This window comes from Eriocheir sinensis, chromosome 12 (assembly GCF_024679095.1).
Source record: "Eriocheir sinensis breed Jianghai 21 chromosome 12, ASM2467909v1, whole genome shotgun sequence".
NCBI classification, from domain to species: Eukaryota; Metazoa; Arthropoda; class Malacostraca; order Decapoda; family Varunidae; genus Eriocheir; species Eriocheir sinensis.
Window position 1 is genome coordinate 13506930 of NC_066520.1, and position 27064 is coordinate 13533993.

At 41.5% G+C, this 27064-nt stretch overlaps 2 protein-coding genes across 4 annotated transcripts in view; one reads left to right on the forward strand and one right to left on the reverse strand.

Moving 5' to 3' along the window:
* The window catches only part of LOC126997437 (uncharacterized), an 82310-nt gene extending 79862 nt beyond the window's left edge, over nt 1-2448 (forward strand). For 2 of the 3 annotated variants that reach the window (XM_050858522.1, XM_050858523.1), the window contains exon 16: nt 328-2448. The gene's annotated coding sequence lies outside the window, so the exon portion shown is untranslated. The remainder of the gene's footprint in view (nt 1-327) is intronic. The other variant, XM_050858524.1, reaches the window with a different exon arrangement.
* LOC126997441 (CB1 cannabinoid receptor-interacting protein 1-like) overlaps nt 1-27064 on the reverse strand; it is a 173142-nt gene that overhangs the window by 21947 nt on the left and 124131 nt on the right. The gene's annotated exons all lie outside the window — the stretch shown is intronic.

The window sequence follows — 27064 nt, forward strand, 5'->3', positions numbered from 1 at the left end:
AGATGGCGGGCGCGGCGTAACGAGCGCTGGGGAGTTGTGGATGCTGTTGAAATTACTGCTTTTTGTCATGGTTTGTGAGGCCATAAAGGATAAGAGAGAGAGAGAGAGAGAGAGAGAGAGAGAGAGAGTATGCGAAAATTAAATGTTCTCTCGTGAAAATAGAATCCACTCGTTCCAAAGACGAAAAAAATGGTCGTAAATGCAATCTGTGACTATAACAAAGAAATAAAAGACACAACAAAGGTCATCATTAATCATCCTTTTCCTTTTCCTTTTTAAACTCGACATTGTTTCCCGAGTTTAAATAATAATAATAAACTCTTTCAGAATAGCGACGCGTGGCCGGCGGGAGGAAAGCGACATCTGGCAACTCAGCTCGGGGTTCAGTGGTTCAAGTCCCTCGCTCGACGCTTCGGTCCCCACGTCTCGAAACAGGCAGCGATTCGTGTCCTGCTTGGAGGCTCACTTTCGCTCGTGCCTTTGCTCAGTGTGTACCGTGTGTCCGTGTGTCCGTTCCGTTCTCCATCTCTTTCTTCCTCTTCTCTTTTCCTCCGTATTCATTTCTCCATTCCATTTGTAACGTGTCTTTGTCTTCTCATATTTATTTCGTATTTTTCACTTTCTTTCCTGTTCTATCACCTATTTCCTGTCATTCTTTCATCTTTTCCATATTCATTTTTCCATTCCATTTGCTCTCCCTTCATTTGCTACGTCTGTCTTTGTCTTCTCATATTTATTTCGTATTTTTCACTTTCTTTCCTGTTCTGCCACCAATTTCCTGTCATTCATTCATCTTTTCCATATTCATTTCTCCATTCCATTTGCTCTCCTTTCATTTGCTACGTCTATCTTTGTCTTCTCATATTTATTTCGTATTTTTCACTTTCTTTCCTGTTCAATCACCTATTTCCTGTCATTCATCCACATATAATACGTTTGTTTTCATGTTTTTCATATTAATTTTCCTTCTTTCTCCTCTGCTTCGTCGTTTACTTCCCCGATGTCTCTTCTAACCTTCCTTCATCCCCATTATCTATTCAATCAATCTTATACCAACAACCAATCTCTGTAATCACCTCATTCTCTCTCCCTTTCTTTCCTCCTCTTCCTTGTTTCCTACCTCCTCTTCTTCCTTGTTTCCCTCCTCTTTTATTTCTTCATTTATTCCCTGCTTCACCTCTGCCCTCTATCTCGTCCTTTCCACCTCGCCTCAGTAACTCTTCTCTCACCACCTAACTCTTCCCTGCCTCCTCCTCCTCCTCCTCACTCGTTCTCCCTCCTCTACTCCCCCAAATCACCCTTCCTTGCTTCCCTCCCTGTCTCCTCCCCCTCTCTCTTTCCCTCTCCCTCCTATCCTTCATTTTTTTCTCTTCTCAAACCTTTCCACGTCGTCATTTCTTTCGTTCTTTTTGCTTTTCTTCCTTGCATTACTTTTTCCACTTAACATTTTTTCTCCGCTTTCGTTTTTTTTTTCATTCCGTCTGAGTTCTCTCGTTTTTCATCCTCTTCCCTCTTTCCTTCCATTCTTTCTTCTCTTTTCCTCCTTTCAGTCATCCATTACCTCATTCTTTCACCATGTTCCTCACCCCTATTTCCTCTACTTTATCATCCTTTCTCACATCCCTCATTCATTCTTTCTTTCTCTTATTCTCTTCTTCCCTCACCTCACCTCCCTCTCATACCCTTCCTCCTCTTTTCAAGCCCTCCCTCCCCCTCTCCTTCACGCCCTCCCTATCTCCCCCTCCCTCTCCCACACACCCTCCCCCATCCCCCTCCATTTCCCTTCCCTCCCCCTTCCCTCTCCCAAACACACTTCCCCCTCTCCCCTCCCTTTCCCTTCCCCCTTCCCCTTCCCTTCCCCACTTTCCTCTCCCCCTCCAACTTCCCCGCCTTGCATGCCTCGCCAGCTTGCCTCCCTCCACCACGCTGCTTGTTTTCTGCTCCTGCCCTGCTCCTGCTGCGTTTTCTTCAGGTATTGTGTGAGACTTCTAATACACACACACACACACACAAGGATAACACGTGAGGTATTATATGTTGAGTATAAACAAACAAACGGGCAGTACTGGGAGGCTTGTGTGTGTGTGTGTGTGTGTGTGTGTGTGTGTGTGTGTGTGTGTGTAGTGACCACCAGAGGGACAGTGGCGGAGATGAGGAAAGATGTGAGCAGATGATGGATGCTGGACGACTCTCCTTCATCCCCTTTACGTCCTTCCTCCTTTCCTCCTGATAACCTTCCTCCTTTCCTTCTTCTTTCCTCCTACTCCTTTTCCTTCTCTTCCCTTCGTGCCCCTTGATCTCTCTCTCTCTCTCTCTCTCTCTCTCTCTCTCTCTCTCTCTCTCTCTCTCTCTCTCTCTCTCTCTCTCTCTCTCTCTCTCTCTCTCTCTCTCTCTCTCTAGTCCTGTTCTCTCCTACTTTCTACTTGCAATAGTTTTCTTCTACTTCCTCCTCCTCCTCTTCCCCTCTTTTTCCTCTTTTTCCTCCTCCTCCTCCTCCTCCTCCTCCTCCTCTTCCTCCTCTTCCATTATCTAAGTGTCCACATGGTTTATTCACGACGGCAGAGCTAGTGTCTTTTTCCCTCCCCTCCAGTCTCTCTCTCTCTCTCTCTCTCTCTCTCTCTCTCTCTCTCTCTCTCTCTCTCTCTCTCTCTCTCTCTCTCTCTCTCTCTCTCTCTCTCTCTCTCTCTCTCTCTCTCTCTCTCTCTCTCATTTAATGCGCATCTAAGTGTCACAAACGAGCATTTACTTTTTTCTGTATTATTTGGTCTGTGTGTGTGTGTGTGTGTGTGTGTGTGTGTGTGTACGGATCATGATTGTAATGTCATGAATGTAAGTAATTAGTTATTCAATGGTTTCAGGCTTTTCATGCATTGGCAGCAATAAACGTCATTCATGGAAGTATTTATTGAAGCGAGTTAATTCGGTATTGTGTGTGTGTGTGTGTGTGTGTGTGTGTGTGTGTGTGTGTGTGTGTGTGTTCTTTTTCTTATTTTCTTGTTTTTTTTCTTTGTGGTTGTGTCTACATGTCTGCCTGTCTGTTCCTTCTCCTTTCTTTTTTTGCTTCCTGTTCTTTCTTTCTGTGTTTGTGTCTGTCTGTATCTGTTAGTGTGTCTGTATATGCTTTTTGTTTGCGTCTGTCTGTGTCTCCATTTACCTGTTTTTTTTTTCTCTCTTCCCCTCTCCCTCATCCTCTCTCTCTTCCACTCGTTTCCCCTCTCTCCCTCTCCCGTTTTTTCCTCTTCCCTCTTTCCCCCCTTTCTCTCTCATTCCCCCCTTTCTCTCTCATTCCCCCCTTTCTCTCTCATTCCCCCATTTCTCTCTCATTCCCCCATTTCTCTCTCATTCCCCCATTTCTCTCTCTTTCCCCCATTTCTCTCTTTCCACCATTTCACTCTCTCCCCCATTTCTCTCTCCCCTTTTTCTCTCCCTCCTTCCCCCCTTTTCTCCCTCTTTTACCCCTTTTCTCTCCCTCTTTTACCCCTTTTCTCTCCCTCTTTTACCCCTTTTCTCTCCCTCTTTTACCCCTTTTCTCTCCCTCTTTTACCCCTTTTCTCTCCCTCTTTTACCCCTTTTCTCTCCCTCTTTTACCCCTTTTCTCTCCCTCTTTTACCCCTTTTCTCTCCCTCTTTTACCCCTTTTCTCTCCCTCTTTTACCCCTTTTATCTCCCTCTTTTACCCCTTTTATCTCCCTCTTTTACCCCTTTTATCTCCCTCTTCTACCCCTTTTCTCTTTCTCTTATACCCCTTTTCTCTCCCTCTTTTACCCCTTTTATCTCCCTCTTTTACCCCTTTTATCTCCCTCTTCTACCCCTTTTATCTCCCTTTGTCCCCCTTCTCTCTCCATCTCCGCTTTTTCCCTCTCACTCACTCCTCTCTCTCCTCCTTTTCTCCCTTTAGTTCCCGTTTTTCCTTCCAGCCCCAAAAAGAAGGCGCTCCCGAAATAGTCTCAACTTCGTCCCAATGCTAATCTAATGAGTTTAAGTCGAGGTTCCACTGTGACCCGAGTATTTATGTGCCGCGCCCCGCTGCCAGACGCTCGCCCAGCCCTGCGCCTTCCTGCTGCCCAACGTCTCGTACTGCACATGTCTGGGATCTGATAAGGGTGATAGGGAAGATAGAGGAGAGAGAAGGGAGAGATAATGGAGTTAAAGTAATATGAAAAAGAGGATTAATAGGGAAGAGGGAAGAGAAGAACGGAGGAGAGGGGATGTTTCTCGAGGAAGGGAGAGAGTGGAGGGATGGAAGGTAGCGTTGAATAGATGAAGAATAACTGCACGGTGTCTGATAAGGGTGGTAGGGGAGAAGGGAGAAGAGAGAAGAGGAGGATTCTGGAGGAAGGAGAGTTTGAGGGGTGAAAAGTAATGAAAATGAGGGTTATATTAGTCCGTACGTGTCTGATTTGGGATATTGGTGGTAAGGAAGAGATAAGAGAAGGGAGGTGAGAGAGAGGAAGATAATAGAGGGAGAGAGAGGGACTGAAGGGTGGAAAGTAAAATGAAAAAGAGGGTTATAATTATAGTTCGAACATGTCTGGCTTGTGATTGGGATTGTAAGAAAGAGACAAAGGGAAGGGAGAGGAGTGGTCTAGAGGAAGGAAAGGATTGAGGGATGGAAGTTAGAATTAGAGGGGTAAAAATGGTCTAGTTTGGTTACTTAGTTATTTCTCTCTCCTTCCACGTTGTCCATTTATCTAAATTTACTGTCAATTTATTTATTTTCATTCCTACATGCTTTTTTTTTTTTTTTTGGCTTAGCGTTACCATTTTTTGTGTATGCCTTTTTCTTTCGTTTATTTTTCCTGTTATGATCTTTGTTATTCCTCTTCCTCCTCCTCCTCCTCCTCCTCTACACCCCCCTCTTCCATGCTGCCATCAGTCGTAATAATATTTTCCGTTTATTAATTATATTACCCCATTTTCATACCTTTTCTTTTTTCAGTTTCTTTTTTCTCTTCTTCATTTTCCTCTATTCTCTTTCCCTTATTTTTAGTTTTATTTTACTCGTCTTTCTTCATGGCTTTCCTACCTCACACGTGCACAGAGAGAGAGAGAGAGAGAGAGAGAGAGAGAGAGAGAGAGAGAGAGAGAGAGAGAGAGAGAGAGAGAGAGGTCACCCTAGCACCTGGACCAATTTACCTGGGGAACAAGTTTGGTATAGGGCAGACTCGGTTCCTCTAAATTTCTCCTCAATGGTCCTTTCAATATCCACAAACTCTCCCCTCCCTCCTCTTACTCTCCTCTCTCTCCTCTCCCTTTATTCCATTCTCTCTCTCTTTCCTCTTGCTCTCCTTCATTCGCCTCAAGCCTCTCATCATCTCTCCATTCTTTATCTTTATCATCTTTCCTCCATCTTTTTCTCTTCATTTTCTCTCTCTGTATACTCTTTCCTTTTCTCATTCTCATCCTTCACCTCCTACCTCCTCCCTTTCTTCCTTTTCTTTTTTTCTCTCCTCCTCTTCCTCACCATCTTTCTCTCATTCTTTCCTCCATTTTTCTCTTCATTTCCTCTCTGTATATACTCTTTCCTTTTCTCATTCTCATCCTTCACCTCCAACCTCCTCCCTTCCGTCCTTCCTCCTTTTATTTTCTCTCCTCTGCCTCCTCATCTTGTCTCCTCTTTATTCCTTTCCCCCTCATTGTTCTTCCTCCCTCACCTAACTTTTTTTAAGCTTCTTTTATTTTGTGGTTTTATCTTCTTCCTTGCCTCCTTCATCTCCCTCAGTATCCTTCTAGTCCTCTTCTCTCCACTCCTTGCTGATTTTTTCCTTCAGTTTACTTTCTCTCCTTTACCTTCCTCACCTCACGCGTGCAATATTTTCCTTTCGTTTTCTTCCTCTTCTTCATTTTCCTCCCTTCACTCTAGCAATACTTTTCTTCAGTTTCCTTCCTCTTTCTCATCTTCTTCACGACACTCCTGCATTTTTCTCATTTAGTGACGAAAGTAGAGAAGAAGAGAAAATATCGATGGCCAAGAAAGTTACTGAAATATCTATACACTGTTAGATAATAATGTTAATGATGATAATGATAACTAATAGCACCAACTGAGTAATTACCATAAATATATGTAGACGGACCTGTCAGCTTGGCACAGCACTATGTATACACAGGTTGGAAAATAACACCACAAGACGCTGCTATAATAAAGAAAACAAACATAAGAGAACATTTTAATAGCTGTAGATGTGTATTTATTTACCTCATAACCTTTGTATTTACGTAACCAACCTTGTTTTCCACCTAAAGTCACACTCAGCTATCCCACTTTTGCCCCTCCTCGCCTCCTTCTGACACTCCATTCCTCTTCCCATTCATCTACTTCTTTTTCTCCTTTATTTCTCTTCCTCTTAACTCCTAACATATTAACTACATAACCTGTTTTCCACCCAAGAACACACTCATTTCACTCTTGCTCTTCCCCGCCTCCTTACCACACCGCATTTCTCTTCTCATTCATCTACTTATTTTTCTCCTTCAATTTTCTCTTCCTCTTAACCCCTAACCTTTCTACTAACTCCTTGTTTTATACCCAAGAACACACACATTACACTCTTTCTCTTCGTCGCCTCCCTTGCACACTCCATTTCTCCTGTCCTATACCTTTCATTCTCCATCTACCTTTCTTTCTCCTTCATTTCCCTTCCTCTAACTCCTAACCTTTTATTTACGTAACCGACCTCATTTTCCACCCAAGAACACACTCATTCCACTCTTGCTCTTTCTCGCCTCCTTCTTACACTCCATTCCTCTTCCCATTCACCTACCTCTTTTTCTCCTTTATTTCTCTACCTACTCCTAACCTTTTTCTATCTACGTAACCAAACTTATTTTTCGCCAAAGAACACACACTTTCCACTTTTTCCCTTCTCCGCCTCCTTCCCACACCGCATTTCTCTACTCATTCATCTACTTCTTTTTCTCCTACATTTCTCTTCCTCTTTTACTCTCAACCTTTTTATTTACGTAACCAATCTCGTTTTCCACCCAAGAACACCGTCATTACACTCTTGCTCCTCCTCGCCTCCTTCTCACAGTCCATTCCTCTTCCCATTCATCTACCTCTTTTTCTCCTTCATTTCTCTTCCTTTTTAACTCTCAACCTTTTTATCTACGTAACCAACCTTGTTTTCCACCCAAGAACACACTCATTCCACGCTTTCCCTTCCTCTCCCTCTTCCTACACTACATTCCTCTTCTCATTCCCCTACCTCTTTTTCTCCTTCATTTCTCTTCCTTTTTAATTATCAACATTTTTATCTACGTAACCAACCTTGTTTTCCACCCAAGAACACACTCATTCCACGCTTTCCCTTCCTCTCCCTCTTCCTACACTACATTCCTCTTCACATTTCTCTGCCTCTTTTTCGCCCCTTCATCACCCCGGCCTCCTCATTTCCTTTCACCATCACCCTCCTCCATCTCGTCCGTGCTCATACTTCCAGAGGGACTTGCCAACACTACCTTAAGCTATTTTACAGGAGGAGGAGGAGGAGGAGGAGGAGGGGTAAGTGAGTCGAGAAAAATTGAGTCTTTGAGGTAGGCATATAAAAAGATTCTGACGTAGAGGAGGAGGAAGAGGAGGAGCGAATACAGAAAGAGCTGGCGGAAGAAGAGGAGATGAAAAGGAGAAACAAGAGGAATTAAAGGAGAAGGAGGAAGAGAAGATGGAGGAGGAAAGGAAAATGAGTGAAGAGATAAGAAGAGAAGGAAGATGATTACTATATATGTAAGTAGAAGAGGAGAAGAAGGGTGGTGGAGGAGAGGAGATGGAAAGGGAGAAACAGGAGGAGGGAGATAACTTGGAGGAGAAAAGGTAAATGGGTGAGGAGGTAAAATGAGAAAGAGGAAGAAGGAAGAAATGTAAAAGTATGAGAGGAGAAAGAGGTGGAGGCAATAAAGAAAGGGAAGAGGAAGAGGAGGAGGAGGAGGAGGAAGAGAAGAGGAGGAGGTACAAATCTAAGCATCCTTGAGAAATGTGGTAATCCGATGTGCCAGAGTAACAACACAGTCTCTCTCTCTCTCTCTCTCTCTCTCTCTCTCTCTCTCTCTCTCTCTCTCTCTCTCTCTCTCTCTCTCTCTCTCTCTCTCTCTCTCTCTCTCTCTCTCTCTCTCTCTCTCTCTCTCTCTCTCTCTCTCTCTCTCTCTCTCTCTCTCTCTCTCTCTCTCTCTCTCTCTCACTTTGCATGTTGAAGGGAGAGACATGATAGCGGAAGACCCCCTCCCCCCTTCCCTCCCCCCTTCCATTCACAATAAAACCCGGAGAAAGAGGAAGAGGAAGAAGAGGAGGAGGAGGAGGAGGCTTTGTTTACTACGCAGGTCAAGATTTATGTTGGTTTGCTCATTTTATCTTCCCTCCTCCGCCTCCTCCTCCTCCTCCTCTTCCTCCTTTTTTCCCTCCAGTTCTTCCGTCTTCTTTTCCTCTTGCTCTCTCCCTTCCTTCCTCTCTCGCTTCCTTCATTTTTGGGGGTTCAAATATCTTTCTTAGTGGCCTTTTCTTGTTTTTCTTTTTATTTGGTTCTGTTTCTTTTTCTTATTTTAGTGGCTCTTCATTTTCTTTATTCAACCTTTTCTTATTCCTCTTTTTCTCCTTCCTCCTCCCTTTCCTCTTCTTCCGCTACCTCTTCCTCTTCCAGTTCCTCAATTTCGTTCACTTCTCTTCTTTTACAAACCCACCTCTTTGATAACCTCCTCCTGAACCTACTACGTTTTCCTCCTCTTCCTCCTCTTGTTTCCCTTCTTTTTCTCCTCTTCCAGTTTTCTCTTTCTCCTCTTCCCCTTTCTTCTCTTCGTTCACCTCCTGTTCTTTTACGAGTCCACCTCTTTGATAACTTCTGGGTCACGAAAAATTACTCCTCCTTTTTATCTTTTTTTTTTTAGCCATGTACTCCTCCTCCTCATCTTCCTCCTCCTCCTCCTCCTCCTCCTCCTCCTCCTCCTCCTCCGCTGACAGAGCCCATTGCCTTTGCCTCGCTTCCTAAAACCCTTCATTTTTCAATCCATTTTTCGCTTGTTTCCTCAGACAGTTTAGTTTTAGCGTTCCTCATCCTGGTCGTTTCTCCCTCTCTCTCTCTCTCTCTCTCTCTCTCTCTCTCTCTCTCTCTCTCTCTCTCTCTCTCTCTCTCTCTCTCTCTCTCTCTCTCTCTCTCTCTCTCTCTCTCTCTCTCTCTCTCTCTCTCTCTCTCTCTCTCTCTCTCTCTCTCTCTCTCTCTCTCTCTCTCTCCGCCTTCTTTTTTCTTGTTTTTTTGTTCTTGTGTTTCGTTCTTGTTTTTTTTTGCTTATTCTCGTTGTTCTTGTTCTTCCTTCTCCTCCTCCTCCTCCTCCTCCTCCTCCTCCTCCTTCTACTCCTCCTCCTCCTCCTCCTCCTTCTACTCCTCCTCTTTCTCCTCCTCCTCCTCCTTCTACTCCTCTTCCTCCTCCTCCTCCTCTTCCTCCTCCCCCCCTCCTCTTGCAGGTGCAGAGATTCGACTTGTTCCTCATTCATTTCTCTCTCTCTCTCTCTCTCTCTCTCTCTCTCTCTCTCTCTCTCTCTCTCTCTCTCTCTCTCTCTCTCTCTGTCTCTCTCTCTCTCTCTCTCTCTCTCTCTCTCTCTCTCTCTCTCTCTCTCTCTCTCTCTCTCTCTCTCTCTCTCTCTCTCTCTCTCTCTCTCTCTCTCTCTCTCTCTCTCTCTCTCTCTCTCTCTCTCTCTCTCTCTTTTGGGTGTGTATATTTTAATCATTGCATCACCTGGTCCACTCGAGCGTACCTGTCTGTCCGGCTCACCTGTTGGCCTTAACTGCTTAATTACCCGCTTGTCTGTCTGGCCGTCTGTCTCTTTGTCTCCCTGTCTCTCTGTTGTCTTGTTTTGTCTTGTTTTGCTCGTCTGACCTGTCTATCTTCCCGCCTCTGTGTGTGGGGTTGGGTGGATGGGGGGGTGTTTGTGTGTCTGGGAAAGAGGGGAAGTGTGCGTGTGCGTGTGTGTGTGTGTGTGTGTGTGTGTGTGTGTGTGTGTGTGTGTGTGTGTGTGTGTGTGTGTGTGTGTGTGTGTGTGTGTGTAACTATTGCATTTTCGTGTGATTTGATTGATTTCTTTATTTTCCTTATTATTGTTTTGTTTTTTCATCGATATTAATTTCCATGTATAATTTCTTCTATAATTTCATATTTCATTAATCTTCACATATTTGTTTTAAGGGGAACTTCTCCAATAATTAAAGTTTCCTTAATCATTACATTTCCTTGCGCTTCTATCCGCGAATTTCCCTTTTCTCCTCCTCCTCCTCCTCCTCCTCCTCCTCCTCGTTCCTATGCTTCTTCTATATTCTGTTTCCACTATTTTCGTCCAGCTCTTCCTCATTTCTCTGCATGAATAGGATTTTTTTATATATATTTTTGGAGTGTCATTTTTCCTTGTATTTTCTCTTTTACCGCTTCCTAATTCCTCTTTCTTCCGTCCTATCCTTTCATACGTTGCATATTTCCTTTTGAAGCTTCACTATTATGTTGTATTTTTCGTTTCTCTCCTTTTTATTTTGTTTTTTTCATCCTGTCTTCATTCTCCGTTTTCCCATTTTTCTTTCTTATTAATTCGTCTTCCCTTCTATATGTGGGTGTTTTTAGTAGTCTCTTCTCTCTCCTTGTTCCCATTTTCTTTATTTTTTCGTCTATTTATTGTGGTTATCTTTCTCCTCTTTGCAGATTCATTTGTTTTGTTTCCACTTATGAGCATCTTCATTCATACATTCTTCACTCATACATTCTTTGCTTGTTTGCTTGTCTCCTTCCACTACTTCCTTCCTTCCTTCATGCTCATACTTTGCATCCTTCCTGCCTTCTTTCCCTCTTTCCTTCCGCCCTTCCGTCATTCATTCATTCTCTCTCTCTCTCTCTCTCTCTCTCTCTCTCTCTCTCTCTCTCTCTCTCTCTCTCTCTCTCTCTCTCTCTCTCTCTCTCTCTCTCTCTCTCTCTCTCTCTCTCTCCCCTTCATTCGTTTCTTTCTTATTTCTTTCCTTCCTTCTTTCCTTTCCTTCTGCCCTTCCGTCATTCATTCTCTCTTACGATATATCTCTGCTTCCTTCTTTCCCTCCATCCTTCATTCGTTTCTTTCTTATCTCTTTCCTTCTACTTTACGACTCTCCATTCTTCTTTTTACTTCTTCTTTGCTCGTGACTTTATATCTTACACTTTTCGCTGGAAGTATTTGTGTCTTTTCCTTATTTAACTTTTTTTTTCATTAGCTCTTTGCAGTTTCCATTTTTCTTCACTCTCTTTTCCAATATTTTTTCCTCCCCTCTCTTTTACCATGTTTTTCCTCCCTCTTTTTTCCTCATTAATTTCTCCTCTTTGATTTCCCCCTTCCTGGTAGTTTCTCTCTCTCTCTCTCTCTCTCTCTCTCTCTCTCTCTCTCTCTCTCTCTCTCTCTCTCTCTCTCTCTCTCTCTCTCTCTCTCTCTCTCTCTCTCTCTCTCTCTCTCTCTCTCTCTCTCTCTCTGTATATTTACCGTTTCGCCTGTCTGCCATTCGTCTTTTTAATTGCTTTCGTTTTCCATCTTTCACCGCCCAGAGAGAGAAAAACTATCAGGACGTTGCAAAGCTTCTTTTTATAGTGTCAGTCAGTCAATTAGTTGGTCAGTCAGTAGGTCAGTCAGTCAGTCAGTTCCTCGGTTAGTCACTTTCTCCTCCTTACGATGAAGCGAGTATTTGTAGCTACGGAAGAGGAGGAGGAGGCGGAGGAGAAGGGGGAGGAGGAAGAAGAGGAGGAGGAGGGGGAGGAGGAAGCGGAGAGAAAAATAAGCCATTTCTACCGCCGCCCTAATTTACCGGATGAGTATTTCGTGTGTGTGTAATTCCAGACAGCTCTTGTTAGCTAATTAGTTAACGTGTGTGTGTGTGTGTGTGTGTGTGTGTGTGTGTGTGTGTGTGTGTGTGTGTACTTTCTTATATTCTCAAGATAAAAGAAACCAGATATCCCCGACGAAAACAAAAGCAGATATTGATGATGTAATAATAATAGTAATAATAATAATAATAATAATAATAATAATAATAATAATAATAATGATGAGAGTAATAATTAAAAAAACATATCGAGGCTCATTATTATTATTACTATCATATTTTATGCTTTATTTTTTTATTATATCCATCATTAATATATTTTTCCTCCTAGTTTCGGGACTGATGAACACACACACACACACACACACACATTAATCTGACGAGCCACACGGCCAGATGTCAGATTTTTTTTATCGTTAATGAATTATTATTTTGTGCCGAACTGAATGCGGTTGTGTGTGTGTGTGTGTGTGTGTGTGTGTGTGTGTGTGTGTGTGTGTGTGTGTGTATTTCCATAGATAATATATATTCAAAGGAGGTTTCGGTGTATAATTAATAATGAAAAAATGTAAAATAAAAGTTGAAAATTAATTACGTGATCGGAGAACTAAAATATATGGAATGGAGATGTTACCTGGCTTTAATTAGCATTCCTATTCCTATTAACCATTACCAGACCATTAGATAATTATAATACAGTATCCCTTCTGCTCTTTTGTTTTCTTTGTTCTTTTTCTCCTCCTCCTTCACGTTCTTACCCTCCTTGTTCCTCTCTTTGTCCTCCTCCTTGTCTTCCTCCTTGTCCTCTTTGTTTTCCTTCTCCTCCTCCTCTTCCTCCTCCTCCTCCTCCTCCTCCTCCTGCTCCTCCTCCTGCTCCTCCTCCTCCTCCTCCTTCTCCTCCTCCTCCTCCTCCTTTTTACATGGGTCATTTCTGTCAGGTATTGTCCAGACTTTACTATTTTTTTACGAGAGAGAGAGAGAGAGAGAGAGAGAGAGAGAGAGAGAGTATATTAGTGTCAGGATAATGGGTGTAAAGGCAGAAGAGCATGAGGAGGAGGAGGAGGAGGAGGAAGAAGTGGGAGAGGAGGAGGAAGAGGAAGAGGAGGATAAATATTTTGTGTGGGAAGAGGAGGAGACAAGAAAGGGTTGACAACAGGTGGACCGGAAGACGTTAATAGAGACAGGTGTTGTACGTCAGGTGAGGAGGAGGAGGAGGAGGAGGAGGAGGAGGACGTAAAGGTAAAATAGAATCAAGATAAGGGGAAAGAGGAGAAGTTCAAAATTAATAAGAGGAAGAAAATGAGGAGCTGGAGGTTGAGAAAAAAGGAAGAGACAAATAGTTAAGGTAATAGGAGGAGGAGGAGGAGGAGGAGGGAAAGAAGTTGATGGTAGAGGAAGAAGAGGAAACACAGAAAAGGAGAAGAGGAAAAACGAAGTAGCTAGAAATAAAGGAGCCATTAGCAATAAAGAAGAGAATAACGTGACAAAATTAAAATGATAGGAAGGGTAGAATGAATAAGAGGAGGAGGAGAAGGGTAGGATATGATAAAAAGAAGATTGGAAAGGAAGGGGAAGTAGAGAGACGCATAGATAATTGGGGGAAGAGGGAAAATTAATGGAATAAGAGAAGAAATTGATATGGGAGGAAAGCAAAAGTGGATGATGCAGGAATTAAATTAGTGAGAGAGAGAGAGAGAGAGAGAGAGAGACGCCTTTATCCACTTAGGGCAATAAGAGAACAGCCTTTCATATCTCCCTTGTATATGTCTTCGTGGGAGGAGGAGAAGGGATGAAAAATAGCATGAGGAAGAGGAGGGAGACGAGGAAGAAGAGGAGTGGTTGGAGATGAAGGAAGGGAAAAGAATCAGGTAGAAGGTTTGGTGTTGGTGTTGGTGATGTTATGAAGGGGTAAGGGAGAGAGTGGTGTGGTAGCGGTGATGGTGGCGTCTGCTAATGGTGGTGTGTGGTAATGGTGTACAGGTGGTGGTGGTGGTGGAAAGGGTAATGTTAGTGAGAATGTTTCCTCCCTCCCACACACTCTTGCTGTTTCCACCTGTGTTTTTCTCTGTCTTCATCTCTCTCTGTCTACCTATTTATTTATTATTGCTACATGCCCTTTCTTCATTAAGTGTTTTCTCTCTCCCTCATTTCTTTCCTTTTTTTTTTTGCATTTGTTGTCTTTCATTCTTCCTTCCCTCCTCCCTTTTTTGTTTTCTTTCTTTTCCCTTTGTTGTCTTTCATAATTCCTTTCCTCCTCCCTTTTTTGTTTTCTTTTTTTCCCTTTGTTGTCTTTCATAATTCCTTCCCTTCTTCTTTTCATGTTTTCTTTTCTCCCCGCTTTTTTCGTTTTTCCTCATTTTGTGGGGCACTGCAGGTGAATTTATTTTTTTGTGTTCTCTGTGGTGTAAGTCTTGTAACCTGTAAGTCTCGCAGTGTGTCGTTTTCTGTGTCACCTTCTTTGTTTTTCGTACGTTCTATAATTCTATGAAGGTGGGTTTTTTTTTTTTACAACAGGGACAGTTCAAGGGCACAAAAAAAAGGAAACAATAATAAATAAAAAAAGCCCGCTACTCGCTGCTCCTATAAAAAGAATCAAAAGAGGCGGCCGAAAGAGAGGTCAATTTCGGGAGGAGAGGGAGGAGAGATGTACCCAAACGATCACTTCCAGCATTTCCCTTCAACACCTGCCCTCCCCCATCCCCCCTTCCTCCAGTCCCCCCCCTCCTAAAAGACCAACCTCCTTGACCCTTCTTGCAGTCTGTTGCGTCATTACTGCGCTTAAGTGGCTCTGTGAATGAGTTTAATGAGTTCTGTGTTGTTTTATAAAAGATTCCAACGTACGCAGACACGCACGAACGACTTTACTTGACTTACCGTAAAAAAAAGTAAAGGTAAATGCGTTTGCTCCTCTCTGTCTCGTGTTTGTTATGTGGGTCAGGTTTGTGTAAGGAAACTTTTGACGTTGAGCTTCGCATTTGCTTTGTTTCATTTTTAACTTTACCACAAAAAGGACCCGAGCTCATCAAAGGGGCGGACTGTAAAAAAGGATAGTAGTGAATTGCGTGCGTCCTGTCTGCTGTTTTTCTTTGTTGTTATGAAAGGGAGGTCGATTTTGTTTTTCCTTTATATTGTGTGTGTACTTTTGATTTATTGTCCGTTATTGGTTCCCTTTAGTGTGTGTGTGTGTGTGTGTGTGTGTGTGTGTGTGTGTCTCGAGGTATTCATAGGTAAGGTTAGAGCTATCGACCGTGTCATGTCAACGGTAAAATGTGTGGTTGAGGAATGGGCGGCGCGTGTTTGAAGTCTACGGTGAACACACGATATTTTTCACTTACTCCGCCGGTTCCTTTTCATTTCTTTATTGTTACTCATATTCCTTTATACGTATTCATACGGTTATTAATATTAGCAGTCTTTTATTATTTTTTTATTGCTGTGTGAGAGACAGACTTAAGAACTATACGGAAGAAATAGAGCAAAATTATCTCAACACTCATTTTCAGTGTAAAAAATAATGTAAAAAAATGAATCCTCAAATTTGATACCTATGTCGTAGTAATCTAATGTTTCAGAAGTGGAAGGCTATGTGTGCTTATTTCTTACTTCAATCATTGTTAAGCTCAATGAAGGCTTAACATTTTTTTTCTTTCTTTAATTCTCTGACTTTATTATAAATATTTTTTCTTTTCTTTTTTTTTGTTTCCTGTCACATTCTTCTTATTTCGCGGTGATGATGTTTTCCCTTTTATTTTCTATGGTTTTGATATTTTCCTTTTAGTAATTGTTTACCATAGAACTGGTTTTCTAATTCTTTCCTATTTCCTATTATTTCCTCGTTATTTTTTGTACATTTTCATCTTTTTTTCTTTTTTAAAACTTTTTTTATAATTTTGCGTATTTTTATATTTTCCCTCCAGTCATTGTTAAACTTCGTACCCGCATCACCAGTTCTTTTTTCTTTTCTCTTTTTTTCTTTGTTTTTTTATCGCTTTTTTTTTAGCTTGCGTGTGTGGTCTGTTTCTTGCCCTTCCGTTCCTGTTAAGCTTTAAAACTGTTCCTCTTCCTCCTCCTCCTCCTCCTCCTCCTCCTTCTCCTCCTCTTCCTCCTCCTCCTATTCCTTCTACTGTTTCTCCTCTTTTATTATATTTCTCAATTTGTGTCCTGGGTCGTGCCTCCATCTCTCTCTCTCCCTCTCTCTCTAATTCTCTCTATCTTCCTATATGTTTCTCTCCTTCCCTTCCCCTCTTGATTCTCTTTTTATTGTCTCCCCTATGTCTCCCTCCTGCTTCCTCAGTTCTTTATTGCATTTGTTCCTTTCCTTCCTTCGTTTTACGCGTGTTAGTCTTGTTTTCTTCCTCTCTTCGTTTCTCTATTTTTGTTTTTGTATTTGTTTGTAGTTCATTATTGCTTTCACGCCCTTTATCTATCTCCTTCTTTCTCTTATTTTTCTCTCTTTCATATCACCGCTTTTCTCATAATCTCTCTCTCTCTCTCTCTCTCTCTCTCTCTCTCTCTCTCTCTCTCTCTCTCTCTCTCTCTCTCTCTCTCTCTCTCTCTCTCTCTCTCTCTCTCTCTCTCTCTCTCTCTTGTTTTTCCCTTCATCTGTCTCCTTTATCAGCGCTCTCATTCCCATCCCATTACCCAGGATTCTTTTATTGCCAAATTTTCATCCTCTTTTCTCTTCTTTTTCTTTTTTTTTAGTCCTTTTTACTTCCACCACAATCATCATCATCACCATCATCGCTATCGCCACCTTTATTTCCTTTCCGTTTTCATTCTCTCTTCTTTGTCTTTCTGTTTGTTGATTATCTCCCCTTCAATGTTTTTTTTAGTGAGTTATCTTCATTTCTCTCTTTTACTTTCCTTCCCTTTCCATTCCTTTATAGTCCTTTCCTTTCTTTTCCTTTCGTTTCTTCTCTTTTCCTTTCCTATCCTTATCTCTCCTTGTCTTTCCTTCCCTTCCCTTTCCTTCCCATTCCTTTATAGTCCTTTCCTTTCCTTTCCTTTCTTTTCCTTTAGTATCCTTACCTCTCCTTTTCTTTCCTTCCCTTCCCTTTCCTTCCCATTCCTTTATAGTCCTTTCCTTTCTTTTCCTTTCCTTTTCCTTTCTTTTCCTTTCCTATCCTTATCTCTCCTTTTATTTCCTTCCCTTCCCTTTCCTTCCCATTCCTTTATAGTCCTTTCCTTTCTTTTCCTTTCGTTTCTTCTCTTTTCCTTTTCTATCCTTACCTCTCCTTTTCTTTCCTTCCCTTCCCTTTCCTTCCCATTCCTTTATAGTCCTTTCCTTTCGTTTCCTTTCATTTTCCTTTCTTTTCCTTTCCTATCCTTACCTCTCCTTTTCTTTCCTTCCCTTCCCTTTCCATTCCATTCCATTCTTTCCTTTTCCTCTCCTTTACTTTACTTCCTTTTCCCTTCCTTTCCTTTCCTTTCCTTTCCATGTCTTCTCTTTCTTCCTCCTCCTCTTCCTGTGGTCCTTCCATCGGATAAGGGAGGTTAGTGGGCCAAGTAATGTCATTATAGGCCAATAGGCTCTTTGTTAACTTCGGTCCTGTTTCTATTCTTGTTCTTACTGCTCTTCTTGTTTTCGTTTTTATTATCTTTATTCTTCCGTTTCTTTTTTATTCCCTCTTTCTTTTCTTTTTCTCTCCTTTCCTCTTCCTGTTTTCTTTTACTTCCTTCTCTTTTTTTTTCGAGTGTTTTCATTTTCGATTCTTCTTATTTTCCTCCTCCTCCTCCTCCTCCTACTACTACTACTACTACTACTACTACTACTACTGTTACTGCTACAACTTCCTCTTCCTCTTTCTCTTTCTCTTCCTCCTCTTCCCACTGATCGCCCGTTCCGCCACAAGCCGTCGTCGTCCAGTGGAGTTAGTGCGAAATAATTCAGCGGCGTCGAGTGACACTAAAGCGGCTGTACCGACCTCGTGTGTGTGTGTGTGTGTGTGTGTGTGTGTGTGTGCGTGTGCGTGTGCGTGTGTATTTTGCTTTGATTGTAATGTCATGATCCGTGTGTGATGTTATGGCTCTACACATTTTTTATACTTGCTGTTGATGCTGTGGTTGTGTAACATTGCTCTCTTTTTTTTTTTCTTTTGTGATGTGTTATTATTTGATGCTTATTCTCTTTTTGGATGTTCTTATTGCTGTTGCTGTTGTTTGTTAGTGTTGCTGTTGTTGATGATTTTTTTTCTACAACAAAGGAGACTGCTCAAGGGCACAAAAAAAGGAAACAATAATAAAAAAAAGCCCGCTACTCACTGCTCCTAAAAAAATTAAATGGAAAGCTTGCGCCGTTAAAGATTTCGTATAGTGAAGATGGAGGAGTAATTATAGGAAAGAGGTGTTTAATGTGTAAGTGATATCATTGAAACAGTGATATAAATAGTTTTATGTATTTCAAATAGAATAACTCGTTCCAAGGAAACGTATGAACAAGTCTCACAATGGAGGGAAAATGTTATTCCCCTTAAAGAAAGAAACCATGAAAGGCAGAAGTCCAGTCCTTTGAATATCTTCGTTTTAAGTTTTATTATTACCAGAATGACCTTTTATCTTCGTTCCATGGGGATTCTATTCTTAGGCCATTTTCTCAAGGATGTACGTACAAAAGAAAGAAGCGTATTTACAAAAGACAAAGAATAACACACACACACACACACACACACACACACACACACACACACACACACACACACACACACACACACACACACACACACACACACACACACACACTCGGACGAAAACAAAGACTGGCTGACCCTCCAAAAGGTGAAAAACACGAAGGAGATAAAAGAATAAAATATTTGTCTTCCTCACTCAGGATGGAGAAAGCTACTCCGGGATCTGTTCTGGCTGCGTGTGTGGAGGTGGAGGAGGAGGAGGAGGAGGAGGAGGAGGAAATTGTGGTAAGGGTAGGAAGGAGATAAAAGAGTGTGGAGGGGGGGTAGCAAGGTCATAGCTCGTGTGTGTGTGTGTGTGTGTGTGTGTGTGTGTGTTCCCGGATGGGCTTATTTAGGAAAGGTACATAACGATTCCCGCAGTTCTTTTGTTTTTCTTCTTCCTCCTCCTCCTCCTCCTCTTCCTCCTCCTCCTCCTCCTCTTCCTCCTCTATTTCTTCTCTCTCCTTCAGACTTTTTCTCCTAATATTTTTTTTGCTTTTAAACATTTTCCCTCTCAACTGCATCTCTCTCTCTCTCTCTCTCTCTCTCTCTCTCTCTCTCTCTCTCTCTCTCTCTCTCTCTCTCTCTCTCTCTCTCTCTCTCTCTCTCTCTCTCTCTCTCTCTCTCTCTCTCTCTCTCTCTCTCTCTCTCTCTCTCTCTCTCTATCTCTCTCTCTCTCTCTCTCTCTCTCTCTCTCTCTCTCTCTCTCTCTCTCTCTCTCTCTCTCTCTCTCTCTCTCTCTCTCTCTCTCTCTCTCTCTCTCTCTCTCTCTCCCCTCATGATCCTATAATCAGTCCTGGATAAAAGTTTTATCCGAGAGGGGACGAAAAAGTGGAGGGTTGAGAGATTGATCCGGCGAACCAACACGTTGATTACCTGAACGTCACCTGTAACTCCTCTTTGACCCCGCCTCACCTGCCCTACTTCACTCACCTGGGCGTCACTAATTACTTTACCGGAGGAGGGAGGAAGGAGGAGAAGGAAGAGGAAAAGCAAATGGATGAGAAGTAGAATGAGACTAAGAAGGAGGAGTAAGTAGGTGGAGAAAGGAACAGGAGAAGGTGAAAGAAGAGGAGAAGCAGGAGGAGACTAGAGAGAGGGAAGACGAGGAGGAGAAGAAGCAGGAGGAGATAAAAAAAGAAGCAGTAAAGAAAAAAGACGAAAGAAGACGAAATGGTGAAAGAGAAAGCGGATAAAGAAGACGATGAGATTGAAGAGGAAAAGGAGGAGGAGATGGAAGAGGAGGAGGAGGAGAAGAATATGAAATCAAAGGAGAAATAGTAAAATAATAAGACGAAGGAAGACGAGGAGGTGAAAGAGAAGGAAGATAAGGAACAGTGATGTTGAATAGGAAGAGGAATAGGAGAAGAAGGAAGAGGAGGAGGAGGAAGAGGAAAACAGGTGTATCGCTCAGACAGGTGAAGCGAGACTGGATCCACAGGTGAGAGGAAGGAATCACGGCGTCTTTAAGGAGGATCTGAACGGCCTTGATTGCTTCCTTGTCAGCGTATACATGTCTCTTCCTCCTCCTCCTCCTCCTCCTCCTCCTCCTCTTCCTGTCTGATCGTCCCATATAAATAACCATCAAATTCCCATCGGATTTACATGTTCTTCGCGACGTGAACGAGAATGCGACACGGATTTGGAGACGATTGGCAGGAGGAAGACACAGACGAGAATTAGGAGGAGGATAAGGAGGAGGAGGAGGTGTATAAGGGAACCGCGCCCCACTGAGTTTCCCGGCAGGAGAGCTAGACAGAGAGAGAGAAACAGAAGCACAAGGACTCTGGATTGTGTGTCTGTGTATCTATCTTATCTATTTTCCTATCTATGTATCTGATATCTATCTCTCTCCCTATTCCAAATGAGAAATTGATGAGCTGAGAATACTTGCGCTACCTAATTTTATTGCTTATTTCTTGATTACGTTTTGATATTGCTGTTGTTTTGTTGTTTTTCTTGTCTGGTGTGATCTCATTTTCTTCGTATTTTCAAAAGCGTACCCGAAGTATTTTTTAATATGGTTTACGAATGTTCTCTGTTTTATTTTCTTTATTTACTTTTTGGTGTTCTGTTAAAATTACTCTTATTCTTCGAGATGATTAGTTGGTGAAGAATTTATTGGGTTATTTCTTATGTTTGTATTTATTAATTTGAATGTTTATTAACTTTTTCTTATCAGTATTTATGCATCAGTTTTCTTTGTTTACATCTTTAATCGACGTTATTGAACTTTTTCAGATACTTGAAGACTTGAATCATATCCCCTCGTAGGCGTCTTTTTTCCAATGTAAAGAGATTGAGTCGTTGAGCCCTTAAGGTTGGAATCATCTTCGTGGCGCGTCGTTGAATCCTTTCCAGTAAATCAATGTCCTTTCTGTAATTAGGAGACCAGAACTGTACTGCATACTCGGGGTACGGTCTTACCATGCAATTATACAAGGATAGCATCACGTCTGGCGTTTTACACTCGAAGTTCTCGCTATGAACCGAGCATAAGTTTGAGTGTGTTGTATGCTTTTTTTGTGATTCGTGATTCGCGCTGTTGGTGATGAGACTCTAAGATCCTTTTCCTCCTGCATCGCTTTTGAGGTTGAGGTTTGTATGTATGTGTGGTTACTATTTCTGGACCCAATGTGCATGACTTTGCATTTGTCAACATTTCTTTAAGGTTTCGTGTTTTTCGTACCATCGGGGAATATTATTTGTTCTTCTCTTTCACGTTCTTTTACATGTTCTTTTTCTTGTTCTTGTACATCTTCGTCTTTTTGTTCTTCTTTTTCTTGTTCTTTAACTTCTTCATCTTTTTGTTCTTCTTTTTCTTGTTCTTGAGCCACTTCGTCTTTTTGTTCTTCTTTTTCTTGTTCTTTAGCTTCTTTATCTTTTTGTTCTTCTTTTTCTTGTTCTTGAGCCACTTCGTCTTTTTGTTCTTCTTTTTCTTGTTCTTTAGCTTCTTCATCTTTTTGTTCTTCTTTTTCTTGTTCTTTAGCTTCTTCATCTTTCTTGTTCTTTAGCTTCTTCATCTTTCTTGTTCTTTAGCTTCTTTATCTTTTTGTTCTTCTTTTTCTTGTTCTTGAGCCACTTCGTCTTTTTGTTCTTCTTTTTCTTGTTCTTTAGCTTCTTCATCTTTTTGTTCTTCTTTTTCTTGTTCTTTAGCTTCTTCATCTTTTTGTTCTTCTTTTTCTTGTTCTTTAGCTTCTTCATCTTTTTGTTCTTCTTTTTCTTGTTCTTGAGCTTCTTCGTCTTCTTGTTCTTCTTTTTCTTGTTCTTGAGCTTCTTCGTCTTATTGTTCTTTTTCTTGTTCTTTAGCTTCTTCGTCTTCTTGTTCTTCTTTTTCTTGTTCTTGTGCATCTTCGTCTTCTTGTTCTTCTTTTTCTTGTTCTTGAGCTTCTTCGTCTTTTTGTTCTTCTTTTTCTTGTTCTTGAGCATCTTCGTCTTTTTGTTCTTCTTTTTCTTGTTCTTGAGCCACTTCGTCTTTTTGTTCTTTTTCTTGTTCTTTAGCTTCTTCATCTTTTTGTTCTTCTTTTTCTTGTTCTTGAGCCACTTCGTCTTCTTGTTCTCCATTTTCTTGTTCTTGAGCATCTTCGTCTTCTTGTTCTTCTTTTTCTTGTTTTGAGCTTCATCTTGTTATTCGTGTTCGTGTTCTGTGTCTTATTCTTTTTCCTTCCTTTACATTCAACGTCCAAGATTTTTCTCCTTATTTTTTCACCCCTCTTGGAACCAAATTTCATAATACTCTCTTCTTGCTTCCCATTTTTCTTTTATGTTTTTATTTGCTTGCTTCCTCGCATCTTTATTTTTGCTTCAACTTTTTCACTTTTATCCTTATTTTCACTGGCACTCTACCACCACAGCCACCTCCTCCTCCCTCTCGTCTCCTCCTCTTCCTTCTCGTTCTTCTCCTTCTCTTCCTCTTTCTCCATTTGTGTCTTGCAGAAAGTTTCGTTTAAAACCTTTTCTTACTGGTTCTTTAAACTCTTCCTCTTATGATTATTGTGAGAGAAGGAGGAGGAGGAGGAGGTGGAGGAGGAGGAGAAGGAGAAGAAGAAAAAGAAAAAGAAGAAGAAGAAGGAAGAAGAAAAAAAGTGATAAGAGGAAAAATAAAAGGAGAGAGAAAAGACAAAAATAATAGACATAAGACAAATATAACAAAGCAAGATAGACAGGGATAGCTAAGCGAAAAAAAGAGAAGAGCAAAAGTGTGTCCTATGCATTATTCAAGATTAATTAGGAGAGTATGTCAGGTAATTTTACACGGATATTTCTCTTTTTCTTTCGCAGGTGAGCAAGACTGATGTTTCAATCTGCACCCCACGCCCCATCCCACACGCACCTTCTCTCCCTACGCACCCCTCCCATCACCCCATCACCCCACACGGAAGAAGGGACTGCTCGAGCGAAAGAGGTGCGTAGGAAGAATAGGTTTGAATGCGTTGATGTGATGGTAAGAGATTGTATTAAATGAAACTGACATAAATTAATAGGTAGAAACGTAATGAATATAGATAAGTAGGTAGATAGAGAGAGGGATGGTAAGTCAGATGGGTAAGTAGATAGACCGGTAGATTTAGACGGACATAGGTGACACATATGAACAAATATAGATAGATATAGAAAGACAAATAGAGAGATTGGCTTATTCAAGTTAGATAGACACAGATGGACATTAGATAGACAGAAATATTGATTGATACTGAATAAATGAGAGAGTGACTGACAGTTTGGTAATTATGTGTTTGACAGTTTGACCAAAATTATATAAACGGAGGGAATTTATCACACACACGCACACGCATACAAACACAAACACACACACACACACACACACACACACACACACAGACAGAGACAGAGACAGAGAGAGAGAGAGAGAGAGAGAGAGAGAGAGAGAGAGAGAGATCGACAGGAAGGGATTAATAAAGTTTGTTCGAGCAAGGAATCGTAGGAGAGAAAGTGAAGAGACGGGGGAAAGGATGAATAAATAATAGCGAACGAAGAGGAGAGGAGAAGAGAGGGGAGGAGGAGGAGGGCTGGGGACAAAGGTGAAACAAGGGACTGGAATAAAATGAAATGGACGAAATAGTAATGGAAAGGTCATGATATTGAACAAATGCCACATCTTTTTGTATTAGGCGTAATTGATTTTGGAGATAGATAGACAAATAGACAGACAGGTAGATAGATAGATAGATAGATAGATAGAGATAGACAGATAGACACAAACAGAAAGAGACACATAATTAGACAGACGGATAGACAGTCAGATAGAAACAGATAGATAAACAGATATAGAAAGACAGATAGATAAAAAGATAGAAAGATAGATATATAGATAGACAAGACATACAAATTGCAGTTATATATTACGTGTGGCAAACGCAGCATAAACAACAAGCAATAAGAAAAAGAACAAAACAAAGATAAAGTCCTTCATTTTATCGAACATGACATTCACTTTGTTAGCCTCATCAAGCCAGCCACTACCACGTCGATATCCATTAATCACTCAACCACTGACGGAGTAAGAGGAAGCCTTGAAAGTTGGCCACCCAGCTCTCCATGTCGGCAATTAACGGCTACTCAATCAGCGAGTCAGTTCGGGACTTGCAATGAGGGAGCGTCTGGGGAGGCGTGTCTGGTGAGGCCGCGGAGGCTGAGGAGGAAGTCTCGTTTGTCAAGTTGTTACCAGAACCGAATATCATGGCCTTGCATCGTCGTCGTCGTCATCTTCGTCTTCTTCCTTCGTGTTCCAATTATTATTTTTGTTCTACTTTTTCTTGTTCTTGGGTTTCTTCGTCTTTTTGTTCTTCTTTTTTCTTGTTCTTGAGCTTCTTCGTCTTTTTGTTTTTCTTTTTCTTGTTTTTTTTAGCTTCGTCTTTTTGTTCTTCTTTTTCTTGTTCTTGAGCTTTTTCGTCTTTTTGTTCTTCTTTTTCTTGTTCTTGAGCTTCTTCGTCTTCTTGTTCTTCTTTTTCTTGTTCTTGAGCTTCTTCGTCTTTTTGTTCTTCTTTTTCTTGTTCTTGAGCTTCTTCGTCTTTTTGTTCTTCTTTTTCTTGTTCTTGAGCTTCTTCGTCTTCTTGTTCTTCTTTTTCTTGTTCTTGAGCTTCTTCGTCTTTTTGTTCTTCTTTTTCTTGTTTTTTTAGCTTCGTATTTTTGTTCTTCTTTTTCTTGTTCTTTAGCTTCTTCGTCTTTTTGATCTACTTTTTCTTGTTCCTTAGCTTCATCTAGTTATTCGTGTTCGTGTTCTGTGTTTTGTTCTTGTTCATCTTGTTCTTGCGCTTGTTGTTTTTCTTCTTGTGTGTGTCCTTGTTCTTCTTCTTTGAGCCTTTAACACTTTATTCATCTTTTTAGGTCTCTCCGTGGTCTTTCTTTCTTTATATTCCTTACCTCTTACGATCTCAACCCTCTTTGTCAATCTACTGCGCATCCTCGAACAATGATGTCAACGTTCTTACCAAACCAATCGTAACCAATGCCATCAGCACATTCTCTATTCTGTTTTCATGGTCAGAGATAATAAGGAATCTCACGTCTCTCCCCACGCTAGCTCCGTCAGTGTCACTAGGTAATGATAGCGGTGTGTCAAGGTAATGAGCGGATGTGTGTGTAATCTTCGTATCCAAGAAGAGAGACACGTGGGGGACCAACGCGTATGAATGGCACGGATATAAACCTTGTCATCAGCTTTACCAACATCACAGTCGCCCTCTATTAGTTCCATGGAGGACGAAAGCCTTTCCCAATGAAATACACTACTCTCTGATGTAAGTGTACTCTATCTCCGCGATGGTAAAGGTTAATTTCGTTCTCTTCACTTGGTTACCTGTGTGTATTATCAACATCACAGTCGGCCTCTATTAGTTCCATGGAGGACGACAGCCTTTCCCAATGAAATACACTACTCTCTGATGTAAGTGTACTCGATCTCCGCGATGGTAAAGGATAATTTCGTTCTCTTCACCTGGTTACCTGTGTGCATGATCATCGTCACAGTCGGCCACTGTTAGTTCCATGGAGGACGAAAGCCTTTCCCAACGTAATACACTACTCTCTGATGTAAGTGTACTCTATCTCCACTACGGCAAAGGTTAATTTCGTCCTCTTCACCAGGTTGCCTGTGTGTCCTTACTTTTACAAATTTCCGGGTTATCATTACTGTTGTCTCAAGGCTCAAGGGCCAATGTGACGAAGATGAGCACTGCAACCACGCGCAGCCGTTTACCGTATGCCCTCAAGTTTACCTTTACTTTCTATTACTGTTATCCCTTCTCTTTACATTTGGGCGGCTTTTCCGATACCCTACGCCACTGTCCACCCAGCAGTGAATGGGTACCAGTTATTAATTGGGGGTTGTGTCCCGTCTCCTTGGGTCTGTTCCCTTCTCCTATAATTCCTTCCCCTTCTGTCTCTCTCCGGCATATGACCATAGATGTTGCGCCGACTAAACAAAACTTTCCCTTCTCTTTACACATGGATACAGGAGGTATAGAGAACGGACAATGCCTGTATTAGTAAATGATTTAAGAACGAACAGAAAGAAAAAAACAGGGAAAGCGGAAACTAAAGATTAATATATAAGTAAATAGAATTGAAACGACCTGCTCAAGTTCACTGTAATCCCCAAATCTTTAAGAAAATGGAGCACTTCAGCACCAAAGCATTATTATTTCTGTTGTTTTGACCTACTTTTTACATCATAGTAGAAGTGAGCGAGGTAGCACTCCTCCTCCTCCTCCTCCTCCTCCTCCTCCTTCTTCTTAGCGTCGGGCAACCACTCATTTCCATTCCCTCGCCTCCCGGGACTCCCACAGGATGTTCCCCCACCGTCCAGGGAGAAGGATTTGCATCGTCTTGGAGTACCTCAGGAACTTTCCCTACGTAGGTACTCCCAGAGGTGCTTATTCACTCTTTATCTGTAATGCGTGAGGGACACCAGGGCTCCCGACATGTATCACTTGCTCCCGCCGCCTGTTAGGGTTGTTCTTTCTGGTTAGACGTGGCTTGCATAACGCTAACACACAACGCCGCAACACAACGCCGATAGAGAGTGGTGATAATAAGAGAGAAACGATAGAGGACAGAAATATAGGAAAGTAGGAAGAAGAAAGAGAAAGGAAGTCGATGAAGAGATGGAAGAGGAAAGAAGGAATGAAAAACAGGAAGAAAAAAAGAAAAAAAGAAAGCCGTTCGATACTCGCAGAAACGGAAGAGGAATGAAAAAAACGTAAAAAGGGGAGGAAGAAAAAGAAAGGAAGCAAGCCGATAAAGAGAAATGGAAGAGGAAAGAATGAATGGAAAACAGGAAGAAAGAAAAAAAGAAAGCCGATCGATACTCTCAGAAACGGAAGATGAATGAAAGAACGGAAAAGGGGAGGAAGAAAAAAAAGGAAGCAAGCCGATGAAGAAATGGAAGAGGAAAGAAGGAACAGAAAATAGGAAAAAATAAAAGGAAATTAAAAGCCGATCGATACTCGCAGAAACAGAAGATGAATGAAAGAACGAAAAAGGTGAGGAAGAAAACAAAAGGAAACAAGCCGATGAAGAAATTGAAGAGGAAAGAAATAACGGAAAATAGGAAGAAACAAAAAAA